This window comes from Myotis nattereri (assembly GCF_964212035.1).
Source record: "Myotis nattereri genome assembly, chromosome: 9".
Classification (NCBI taxonomy): domain Eukaryota; kingdom Metazoa; phylum Chordata; class Mammalia; order Chiroptera; family Vespertilionidae; genus Myotis; species Myotis nattereri.
In genome coordinates this window covers 10,673,067-10,686,392 of record NC_138084.1, presented here as the reverse complement: position 1 = coordinate 10,686,392, position 13,326 = coordinate 10,673,067, and the positions used below count along the sequence as shown (strand labels likewise).

General features: G+C 38.4%; 1 protein-coding gene across 10 annotated transcripts in view; it reads right to left on the bottom strand.

Moving 5' to 3' along the window:
* The window catches only part of IFTAP (intraflagellar transport associated protein), a 60,633-nt gene that overhangs the window by 45,601 nt on the left and 1,706 nt on the right, over positions 1-13,326 (bottom strand). For 3 of the 10 annotated variants that reach the window (XM_081099343.1, XM_081099341.1, XM_081099344.1), the window contains one exon: positions 794-921. The exons of 6 other annotated variants lie outside the window; for them this stretch is intronic. The gene's annotated coding sequence lies outside the window, so the exon portion shown is untranslated. Of the gene's footprint in view, positions 1-793; positions 922-13,326 lie in introns of those variants that run through there. One more of the 10 variants, XM_081099340.1, reaches the window with a different exon arrangement.

Here is a 13,326-nt window from a genome sequence, read left to right as displayed (position 1 = left end):
GACACATTGATTGGTTGCCTCCCACAGGAACTCTGACCTGGGCCAGAGGACCAGGCTGGGGATTGAACCTGCAACCCACATACGTGCCCTTTGATTGGAATCGAACCTGGAACCCTTCAGTCCGCAGGCCGATGCTCTATCCACTGAGCCCAACTGGCTAGGGTTCAAACTACTGTATGAATTAGATATAGGAAAAAGCATCAATTAAGGTTTATGAAAGTTTACTTCTAACACTGCCAACCTTCAGCAATCCAAAGTTTAATCAATTATGTTTGGAGTTCCTAGATAAAAAAAAATAATAAGAAATTCCCAGGTAGCTATTATGCGACTACCAATAGGACATGTACTTAATTCCAAGAATGTCAGTGTCAATCCAATTTTCCAGAATTGAACCCCAACAAAACTCTAACACTGAATTATATCAATGTTGCTCGAACCATCTCGGGTAACTACTTCAGCAAGCAAACACCACACAGCAACCATCATCCGTATTGGAGATTGCTGTAGATGTCTCCTTTAAGACTTTAAGTGATGACAGAAATTCCTTTAAACTTCCCAATTCTCAAACTGGAATAGTTTGAGTAGTTCGCCTTAACACATGTCAGCTTCACTAAAGGCAAATAATTAACAGACTGTGCCCAGCACAAATTCAAAATCCTTCAAGACCTTTAATTTCCTTCACATGATTATCACAGTAAAGAAGAGGTTATGCTTTCATTGACTTTTTTATAAAGACTTTTGGAAAATCAGTTTCACAAAATGTCATTATAGGAAGCACTTAACAAATACCCACCTTCAAATGTAGAACTTGCCCTGTCTGTGAAAATACAAAGAACCTAATGTGAAAAGTCCCCCGGGACTGACAGAGCAGCTCAGCGTTCGCCAGACAGTCGAGTGGTTTATGCAAATCCCAGTGGTTTTCTAAAAGGAAGCAATGCTTTTTCAGTTACTATTCATATTGTGTTTGTGTTTTTATCATAAAGTATTTTTCTAAAAGAAAGGGAGAGAGAGAGAGGGAGAAAGACTTGCCTGGATAACAAGATTCTTTGTTTTGCTTTGGTTTTCATGTTTTTGGGCTTAGAAGCTCCACATGAAAGACCCAGAACATATGATGAGAAGCCAATGTGTATAAATATCTACCAGTAAATCGTAAGTATCACCATCACAATCACAGCCTCCAGTAGGAAACACTGGGAGGAAGCATTGCTCTCCTCGGACGACTAAACATCACAGGAAACCACAGGTTTGGTGAGGAACAGGGTTCTCTTCTTATCGAGCCGCTGAGCTACAGCACAGGAGCCCTCCCTGGAGTCGTTTTCTACCACCACCCAAGCCCATCAGAGTGTGTGCTCTCTGAAAGGAGGTTATTATGAAATATGGGATGTGGAATTACCACCATTGACTTAGCACATCGTTGATGTTTACCTTCAGATGCCTGCTCCATGCAGCTTACCTACACACAACTTTCAAAGACAAGAGTGTAAGCCTTAAGAAACAAGATGCCATGAGCTAGTCTCCTCTCAATGTGCATAGCCTGCTTTTTAAAATTATTTTATTGCTGAGAGAGAGAGAGAGAGTAAGAGAGAGAGAGAGATTAAGATTGTTTGGTTGTTCTACTTATTTATGCATTCATTGGTTATTTCTTGTATGTGCCCTGACTGGGGATCGAACCCACAATCATGGCATACTGGGTCAATGTTCTGACCAACTGAGTGACCTAACCAGGGCCATAACCTGCTTTTTAACAGTACAGAGAGAGCTCTATGTCCACAAACAGGTTTTTTAAAAAAAACTGGGAGCCTTACCACTGATACTTAAATAAATAACACATTTTTAAAGATTTGTCCAGGAGCCATCAAAACGCACTTCCTCAAATTCTCATAGTTCTGCTCAACAAAAATCTACTGTGCTCAAAGGTAAGATGGGATATTATCAAAATAAGTCTCCCTGCATAAGGAAACGAAACCATCAACCTTGATATATCATAGAATGGGTCTCCCTTTGTAGTTTGGAAAATGGACAAATCTCAAAAAGACCAAGTTGCACTGTAAGGGTACTGAGTTAATTTATGATAGAAGAGACCCGGTGTGAACTAATTGCTTCTTCCTTGACAACTACACCTATTTTGCATCCTCTAATTTTTTTAGGTCTTTTAGTTCATATTAAGAAAAGAGAAAAAAGACCAGTGACAGAAGTTGCCATAGATTCTTAGACTTGAGAGAAACAGGAAGGTCATCTAGTCCAACCACCGTGAGTGAATCTATGAATCTGGGAAACTTTAGTTGGGGTTTTTGTCATCTAATGACTCTATTGATGAGAACTATTGTGTGTCTCTCAATGTCATAAATAATAATGACATGCTCATGATTATGAATCTCAGGGTATATATGAAGTCAGCAGGAAATTAAGCAAAAAGCAACTATCTCCCCCCTGGATGGGTATATCTATGCCTCCGACTATATTCTGTACCCAGTAATACTGTTGTTTCAAATACTTACCAATACAAACAAGGAAACAAAGGAAAATATAAAAGGAATAAAGAAGAAGGCATAAATACAAATCTTACAAAATATAAAAGAATCTCAACTCCTTTACATTTTTCCCCCTAAGGATGAGATAATAACATACAATTCTAACATCAAAGAATACACTGCACTTCAAGTTATAAGCTTCTGCCAACAAATCTATTCTAACACTGAAAAGGCATGGAATTTTTCATTATCACCAAAAATGTTGATGGCATAAGCATCTATATTTTACAAAAATTCTCCCAGGTACACTGCAGTGAATATCAAAGGAAGCACTGAGAGAGAGGACTTTAGAAAAGAGAAGTTGTGTTGTCATCCATGCAAAGGTCTCAGTAGGAGGCATGTCTTAGCTATACTTTTTTCCTTGACCAAATCTCATCTTAAGGAAAAGTGACGAAGAATTGCATGTAATAAAAAATTCGGGCTTACTACATGCTTACCATGAACATAGATATCATGAAGTTTGCCTTAACAGAACAGGTTCTAGTTCCTCTCCTAATGAAGATTGTAATCTACATGTTCAATACAGGACTCTATTTTTGTAACAGGAATGACTATGATGATCTGTTTCATGATTAGTGATATGGAATGAAGTGAAAACATCCTATATAATAAAAGCCTAATATGCAAATTGACTGAACAGTGGAATGACCATGGAATGACCGGTTGTTATGACACACACTGACCACCAGGGGGCAGACACTCAAAGCTGAAGCTTCCCACAGTGTGTAGGTCCTGACATGTGTTGGTGACGGGGGGGGGGGGGGGGGGGGGGGGGCAGGGCCAGCGAGTGGGCGGTGCCAGGCCAGTCAGGCAGGTGCCAGCAGGAGGCCCCAATTGCCCTGCCAATCACCCTGCAGATCAGCCCTGATCGCCAGCCAGGCCTAGAAACCCTACCCATCCACGAATTTCATGCGCTGGGCCCTAGTTTTAAAATAAAGGATGTAGTAGGAATAAGGACAATAAAACATATCAAGGCAAAATAGTGAATTTTATAAAGGAAACAGGAAATATATATATATATATAAACAATCTGTAGGATATGGGAATAGGGAAAAGTATGATCCATAAAAAGAAAATTTGATCAATTACACCTTAGGAAAATTAAAAACTTTGCTCTGTGAAAGATCCTGTTAAGATGAAAAGAAAAATTTCAGACTAGGAGAAAATATTTATAAGTCACATATCCAATAAAGGGCCAGCATATAGGATATAGAAAGAACTCTCAACACTTACTAAAGAAAAAATCCAGTTTAAAAAGGACAAAAGACACACATAGATATTTTAGCAAAGAGGATATATAAATGGAAAATAATCTCATGAAAAGATATTCAATATCATTAACCACTAGAGAGATGCAAATTAAAACCACAATGAGTAACTTATTAGAAATGACTAAAATAAAAAATTGTGTTAACACCAAATGCTGGCAAGGATGCAGGGAAACTGAGTAACTCGTATGTTGCTGGTGGCAGTGCAAAATGGTTCAGCCATTCTGAAAAAGATTTCGGCAGTTCCTGACAAAACTAAAAATGGACTTAGCATACAAATGAACAATTGCACTCTTTGCATTTACCCCAGAGAAATAAAGACTTATTCCCATGCAAAAAGTTGTATATGAATGGTCATAGCAGCTATATTCACAATAGTAAAAAGAAAGGAAACTATCCAAATGTCCTTTAGAGGGTGAATAGTTAAACTGTGGCACGACCCTACCATGGAATATTACTCAGCAATAAAAAGGAGCAAACTATTGATTCATTCAATAACCTGGATGATCCTCAAAGAAATCACGTGGAGTGAGAAAAAGCCAATCTCAAAGGGCTATACTAGTGTACAGACTGCATGATTCCATTTATATAACATTCATGAAATGACAATTATCAAGATAGATGGGGAACAGTTAGTAGTTGCTGGGGTTATAAACAAGGGGAGGAGATGGGTGAGTATCAATGGGGTAACGTAGTAGACTCCTATAGTGGTGTTAGATTAGTTAGTAGATTCCTATAGTGGTGTTAGATTAGTTAGTAGACTCCTATAGTGGTGTTAGATTAGTTAGTAGATTCCTATAGTGGTGTTAGATTAGTTAGTAGACTCCTATAGTGGTGTTAGTTAGTAGATTCCTATAGTGGTGTTAGATTAGTTAGTAGACTCCTATAGTGGTGTTAGATTAGTTAGTAGATTCCTATAGTGGCGTTAGATTAGTTAGTAGACTCCTATAGTGGCGTTAGATTAGTTAGTAGATTCTTATAGTGGTGTTAGATTAGTTAGTAGATTCCTATAGTGGTGTTAGATTCGTTAGTAGATTCCTATAGTGGTGTTAGATTAGTTAGTAGATTCCTATAGTGGGACTAGGGAAATGTATGATTCATAAAAAGAAAATTTGATCAATTACAAATGTATTAATTGTGGTAGTGGTTATGCAAGGCAACACGTGTGCTATAGTTAAACTACTCACACATACAAATGAGTGTATATATATACATAGCTAGTGAAATCAGAATATACTGTGTGGATTCTACAAATGTCAATTTCCCACATCATACTACTACATTTGTACAAGGTGTTAACATTGCAAAAGGCTGGATTATGGAATCTTCCTGGACATTTCTTTACAACATCATGTGACTCTATCCTGTAAATCTATTATTATTTCAAAACTAAAAGTTTAAGAAAAGGCAGGGCGGGGGGGGGGGGGGGAGTTGTAGAAGAAGGCTGAGCCACCTAAGGCAAAAGAGATTTAGGAAAAGAAAAAATTATCACTAAACGTTTTACCAGGAATGTTGGCACTCAGCATGTTGATTGCTTTCCCCCTGCAGAAAGCTCTGGGGGGTGGGAATAATGCTAATCTATAAAATTACATGTTTAAGCAGAAACTTTCCTCTTGAAAAATTTGCTTCCCTATCCTGCTCATTCATCCAAGCTACTATAATGACGTTTCTTGAGGCTATCATTCATTAAGCCTGGCTGTTCATCAGCAGATTGTATAAAATCAATTTTATTTCCCCCCAAATATACTCTTCCTCCAAGTTGTTTAAGTCAATCCAGACATATCGGCATTGGCTCACTGAGGCAGGTCAACTGAGTATTAGACTGTTTTCAATTACACAGTTCTGCATTCCATTAAACAAAGAAAAATGCAAACAGTTAAGCATTCAAACTTCCTCTCTCTGCTCAATCCCTGTCGTTTTTTAAAAAACAGATCACCCTTGGATGTGGAATCTGAAGGATACACCCATAAGACAAATTTCAGAAAATCCGTTGTTTCTGAAATCAGGAAGAATACCTTTTTACCACCATTTTTGTTTCTTTTACCTGCTTTTTTTTAAACTTTAGAGTTGTGGGTAACCACAAGTAACTACCCTGTCTTCATCCCCTAACAAAACTCCCACATCATTTGACCTCTAGGCTAGCACATTTATTAAGAAAAAATGTACAATGTACATTTATCAACCATATTCAAAATTGATTTCCTACCTTCGGAATTGTGATCAACTACATCAATGAGTTATGGACAATGACAGTGAGTGTTTGAGTGAACATTTCTTGAAAGGCCTCTTTCAAAGAATCCATAAGGAAGTAGTTCCAGAGTCAACTTACAGCTCTATAATCATGCAATAATGTTTAAATCATAAAAGGCTTATTAGCTCATTATAATCCTACCTTCACATGGGATGCAATCTCCCATTAATGCTTATTTAATCTGTATTGCACAACTATAACTGGAAGGCATCCACTCCTGATTAAAGGTATCCCCCTCTCTCCAGCTTCCTGAGCCTGTCGGCCACCTGCGCCCAGTGCGGTGCAGAGCACTTTACACCAGAAAGCCTATTTTAAAGCAAAATGTGCACACTGGGTTAGGAGCAGGTGTAGACCAACGGAACTAAATCAACTCTGCTTGCAGGAGTTCATTTCTAAGTATTTCAAAATGCCAGATCTTGCAAATAAAATTGACCTTTTCATTTGACATTCTCTTAAGAGAAATGAGATTTTAAAGATGTATTTCCCAACTATTTTTAATTCTAAATTCCTAAGAATGTGAAATTATAAATGGGCTTTAAAGATAATGCAGTGATTCCCCAGCTTCCACTTAATCTCAGCATTTGAATTTGTAATTTTGCCTCAATGTACACAAAACAAACACACAGACACACATACAAAATTTCTTCTTTCCAACATGGTTTCTATACTCAAAGGTAGAAATTAAGAACACAAACTCCCTCATCTAAAAGTGAAATTTTTATTAGTACACCACTGTAAAACACCTATGAAATTTCCCCCCATTTAACTTTATAGCAAAAAGTACACCTCAAATCAGAAAACATGGAACATAGACAAATACCAGTGATTCTGGTCAGGTGGCCATATTTAATTAATTGCTTTAAACAAAAAAAATGACAAGTCACTTGTCATGTTCTTCTCTTGACAATCCATCATACTAACTGTAGATTGCTTCTGTGCATATATTTGCTTTTCCTTCCTCTTTTCTCCTCTTTGTCAGTTTCGGTTGTGGCTCCTATATTGTGGGATTCACTCAACAAGCCAAACTTCTCCCTTTCCTTTTCTATTCATATTATTTTCTTAAAAATCAACCACCTAGCCCAGCCAGTGTAGTTCAGTGGTTGAGTGTCAACCTATGAATCAGAAGGTCATGATTCGATTCCGGTCAGGGCACACGCCCGGTTTGCGGGCTCAGTCCCCAGTGTGGAGTGTGCAGGAAGCAGACAATCAATGATTCTCTCTCATCATTGATGTTTCTCTCTCTCTCCCACTCCCTTCCTCTCTGAAATCAATAAAAAAAAATTTTAAAAAATCAACCATCTATTAAAATTTCTTAAATTGTCTATGCCTATCCAAATGCTACGTAAAGTTCACCAGCCTTACTTCAAACGCTAACTCATTGAGCAACGATGTAATTTGTTTCTACATTTATAAAATAGGGGTGGGGATGCTTGAGGAGTGCCCTGGGCTTCTTGGTTAACACTGTCATGAGTTCACGGAATAGCATTTCTCCCCTACCTCCGCTCAACCCACTAGGTACACACACCTGCAGCTCTGTCACCCTGGTCAAGTTACTTAACTTCTCTGGCCTTAAGTTGTTTGATTGCAAAAATAAAGGGACTGGACTTGAAGCTGTCTTCCATTTCTGACATTCTATTTTTCTCCAATTATGCTTGCTTTTTGTTCAATTACTATGTCAGTATATCTCATTACTTTTATGTCGCCTGTGGAATAAAAATTATTTTATTCTGTAATTACACTGATTTGTATTCTTTAATTGTCCACTGTTTCTTGGATTTAAGGTAGGCAAAATCAATATATTTCATCAATATATTTCAGGAGGAGTTTGAATTTGATTCTGCCTCAAGGTTTAAGAATGGGCTGAGTAACCTATAATTGAGATTTCTTGGTGAACTTTTAAGGGTAAGTATGGGAAGAATGTGGGGCATCTTTATCCACAATCAAAAGTTGCTTCATCCTACTATCATGCATGTTCCTTAAGGAAAAGATCTATGTCCGTGATTTTTCCCCATTTCTCCCCATGACTGTTCATAGTGGACATACAATAAATTGTTTACTATTTCACGTTTAGTTTCTATGCTGAGCACTTTGGCAGACTGAGACCTTGGATAAACATTAGAATAGAGCATAAAGAAATGAACATTTTTATGGTTATGTGATAGGCTTACTACGTGGTATATATTTTTCTTGATGCAACAGTTTTTAATTAATTGTTTTAAAATTATGTCAGCTACAATAATTAAGACTACGGCATTGGTGAAAGAAAAGGCAAATGGATTGATGGAACAGAATAGACAGCCCAGAAATAGACCAACACAAATATAGTTAACTGATCTCTGACAAAGGAGCAAAGGCAATACAATGTAGCATGGAGAGTATTTCTACAAATGATTCTGGAACAACTGGACATCCACATGCAAAAAAAAGAATTAATCTAACCACAGACAGCACACCCTTCACAAGAATTAACTTAAAATGGACCATGGACCTAAACGTAAAACACAAACCATAAATTTCCTAGGAGAAAATGTGGAAGAAAGCCTAGATGACCTTGGATATCTCGACAACTTTTTAGATACAACCCTAAAGGCATGATCAATGAAAGAAATAATTGATAAGAGAGACTTCATTAAAGTTAAAAACTTCTGCTCTCTGAGAGACACTGTGAAGAGAATGAGAACACAAGCCACAGACTGAGAGAAAATATTTGCAAGAGACATATCTGATAAAATGTTATCCAAAACACAAAAAGAACTCTTAAAATTCAACAATAATAAAACAGAGCAATTTAAAGAATAGGTGGCCATATTTAATTAATTGCTTTAAACAAAACAAAAAGACAAGTCTAAAGACCTTAACAGACACCTCAACAAAGAAGATATACAGATGACAAATAAGCACAGGAACATAATATGTCATCAGGGAAGTGCAAATTAAAACAATGAGATACCATTATACAACCATCCGAATGGCCAAAACCCAGAACACTGACAACACTGAATGTGCAGCAACAGGAACTCCAGTGCATGGCTGGAATGCAAAGTCACACAGCCACTTTGGAAGACAGTTTGGCATTTTCTTACAAAACATACACTCACCATATGATCCATCAATCCCACTCTTTGGTATTTACCCAAAGAGCTAAAACTTACGCCCACACAAAAACAGGCAAATGGATGCTTATAGCAGCTTTATTCATAAATGTCCAAACCTGGAAACAACCATGATGTCTTTCAGTAGGAAAATGGATAAATACACTCCTTAGCGCGCGCGCACATACACACACACACACACACACACACACACACACACACACACCTAGGTATCAAGCCAGGAATTGTTCTGGCTTTAATGCATATTACTAAGGTAAAGAAACCAATCTGAAAAGGTTACATACTGTGTGATTCCAACTACAGACATACCTCATTTTTCTGTGCTTTACTTTATTGTGCTTCACAAATGTTTCTTTTTTGTGTGTGTGTGTTTTTTTTTTTGCAAATTGAAGGTAAGACCCTCCACCAGCAAAATGATCATAACTCGCTTTATTGCAATACTCACTTTATTACAGTAGTCTGGAACCACAATATCTCCTAGGTATGCCTGCAGGTAACATTCGGGAAAAGTCAAAACTATGGGAACAGTAAAAAGAGGAGGGAGGTATGAATACACAGAGCACAGAATATTTTTAGGGTAGTGAACCTATCCTATATGATGCCATAACTGTAGATACAGGTCATTTTTCATTTGTCCAAACCCGCAGACTACATCACACCTGATGCGAAGTATGGACTCTGGGTGATAATGATGTGTCACTGTAGGTTCGATTGTAACAAATGTACCTCTGGTGGGGGTGTTGATAATGGGGGAGGCTATGCATGAGTGACACAGGAGGTATATGGGAATCTCTGTAACTTCCACTCAATTTGCTGTGAACCTAAAACTGCTCTAAAAAAGAAAGTCTATTCAAAAATTAAGTCAACTTTTAATGTAAATATTTCTATTATCCCCATTTCAGAGATGGGGAAAGAAGCTTGGAGATTAAGTAACTCCACCTGGAAATGGCAGAGTGAGCAAAGAAAATCAGGTCAGCTTGACTCCAAAGCCCACCGTCTCGATCATTCCCTTGTACAACATTACACAGAAGCTCCCGCATATAAGCTAGTAATAGATCTCCAATAATTAGAACTCCTTTCTGAGGCTTACATTAGAGAAAATGAAACTGTCAAAGAACAATTCCAAGTCAAAGTGACTGACAATGGGTCCAGCTGGTGTGGCTCAGTGGTTGGGCATCAAGCTAAAAACCAGGAGGTCATGGTTCATTTCCTAGTCAGGGCACATGCCCGGGTTGCAGGCTTGATCCCCAGTGTGGGGCATGCAGCAGGCAGCCCATCAATTATTCTCCCTCATCATTGATGTTTCTATCTCTCTCTCCCTCCCTTCCTCTCTGAAATATATATATATATTTCAGATATATATATATATATATATATATATATATATATATATATATAGTGATTAACAATGGTATTAATGGTCACTGCTTTAGGAAAAATAATTTCCCATTTGATTCATAATAGTATTTATTTAAATCACAGCAATGATATTCATTTTCTTCTGTGTTTTTCTAAAATTTTTTCAATAAAAATATAAATAAGGTTTCAACCAGATTTTTCCTTTGTCTTTACAGATGAACAGCGGGCTGTGTGTCCATTGTTTACCAGCAAGGAAATAGTTAAATCTTGAGGGTGCACCCTGGTGGATATCTCCCTCAACCATCTAAAGAAAAAAAGGTCACAGTCAGTTACTCCCGTTAGAGCAGTGTTTGCCTGAACATCTGCAGGCGCGCGCACACACACACACTCTCTCTCTCTTTACCGTCCGCCTTCTGCCTGCCACGGCCAGAGTGGGCAGTCAGTGAATCTTCCCCAAGTCCCGCTGACATTTAATACCTGGCTTAGCGGCAAAGACTCAAAGAGGGGTGAAGCGGCCCCTCTGGCACTCAGGTAGGTCCAAAACCTTCATTTCTATCAAAGCTGAAAGATGGGCACCTATGTTTGTCAACTGTAAGGGAAAGACCCTTCAGCAGCATGTTAGTTAGCAGGTGGACTGGATGTCCAGATGGGGAAGGGATGATGTCGAGTTTGGAAACTCTGGGGCCTTCTGGTCTCAAGCTGCTGCAAGGATTTAATCCCTGTGGCATCAGAGCCCATTATTAATCTTAGCGCATAAATGCTTCTCTGGCCTAAATGTCACAAGGAAGACCTCATTCTGGTTTCACTGCCAGCAAAACAAAACAAACAAACAAATCAGATAATGTATGCCTCAAACCTGATTAACCGCGCCAGGTATGGTTAATACATGCACCAAACGACTGCAGTTGCATGAGGTCACCTGCTATTTTGGAGCAATCAGAAAAACATTGGTGACACTGATGAGTAAGTTTTCATGCTTTGGAGTACAGTGGTTTTCTTTGAGAGGAAAGGAGTCCATTCAGGCACAAGAAACTACAAGCCCAGACCTCACACCATCAGTCCTCTTTTGATTCTCAGCTATGCCCTGGCTTCACGGTGCACAAATGAACATCTCCCAGCTGAGAAATGTCCGCATGGGGTTGGGAAAATTGTTTAAGTTCATTGAGCCTATAGTTCTGTCTTTTAAGAAGAATACTGAATGTGTTGGTTTTGAAACTTCCTTTGGTTGAAGAACAGTGTCTTCTTTTTCAAAATCTGCCTGTTCGATCCAGCCTATTTAATGAAAGTTAGTTATTTTAATTCTAGTATAACCTTTTAAAAACTCTTACAAGAAAAGATGTCACTAATATAGGCATATTAAAACCGTGGAAAATATACAATAGTCTATTCTAGTAAAAACATATTCAAGTGAAGAAAGCAAAATTTCAAAAACTAAATAAATATTGCAAAATAATGTGAAAACACCTTCAATGTTCCTGTTTATTCTTTACATACCTACGTTATCTGGTCACAGTTCAGTTATGGGTAATCTAACATTAAGTACACCAATAGCTGAACTGTGTTACAAGAGGCGTTAATTCATCTTAACAGAAGTAAACTTGAGCATTGTTTTTAGGTGCCTGAAATGATGAGGTGGGCCAATGGCAGGGCATCAAAGAGAGAACAGGTCAAAAATCTTTAGGAATCTGAACTAAGCTACAACAAATGGGTAGTATTCCTTATGCCTTGCCCAAGAAAATGTTTCTGTTTCATCTACGTTAATCATGTTTTCACTCATCAGAAGCCGATATCCCTATGACAACCTTACCATGAAGCCAATGGGCTGCAATGAAAACAGTTTTTTTAAAGCTTGCTGCTTAAAACCAAGTGTTCTTGGCGTATGTTCACCCTGGATGGGCTGCTTTATATCCTAGTAACAGCCTTCACCAGTGTTTAAAACAAACAGGCTTTGGCTTCAGGACTCCCTCCACCCAAAAGTGGGCAACTCTGTGCCCATCATCGCACAGTATGCTGGGTGTGATCACTTAGGGTTTGCATTTACGGAATTGAGGGTCAACAGTTTTTCCTTTTAGTTCCTTTTCCACTTTCTTAGTGGCACAGATGCCTTCTCTCATGTATACTTGGGTAGGCCACAAAGAAAGAAAACACTTGCCCACGTTATTTCAAAAGCAGGGCAAGCTGCTGAACCTACAAACCACTGTGGTCTGAGGAAGAGAGAAGCTTGCTTTAGCAACAGTCCGTCTCATACACCATTCATTTCTCACTTGGTTTAATAACCCACAGGATGATTGATTATTAAAAGATCTCACCTTGAGGACTCTCCCAACTAAAACTAATGGGTAGAAAGGATATTTAGCAATTAATTACATCCGTCTACAGAAGTAATTCAAGGCAGAAAGCCCCACCAACATCTCGGACTGACCATAGATCCTAAATAGTCCCAGGAACCTTTGGAGGGGGTATAAAAATAAATTATAGTATCAACATTTACTGAATACTTATTATGTGCGAGGCACTCTGCTATGAGATTTACATACACAGGGATTTACATTACCCCCATTTAATCTTCAAAGCAAACCAATGTAGCCTTAGCCAGTTTTGCTCAGTGGATAGAGCACTGGCCTGTGGACTGAAGGGTCCCGAGTTCGATTCCAGTCAAGGGCACATGCCTATTGGGCTCGATCCCCAGTAGGGGTCGTGCAGGAGGCAGCCAATCAATGATTCTCTCTCATCATTGATGTTTCTATCTCTCTCTCCCTCTCCCTTCCTCTCTGAAATCAATAAAAATATATATTTTTAGAAGA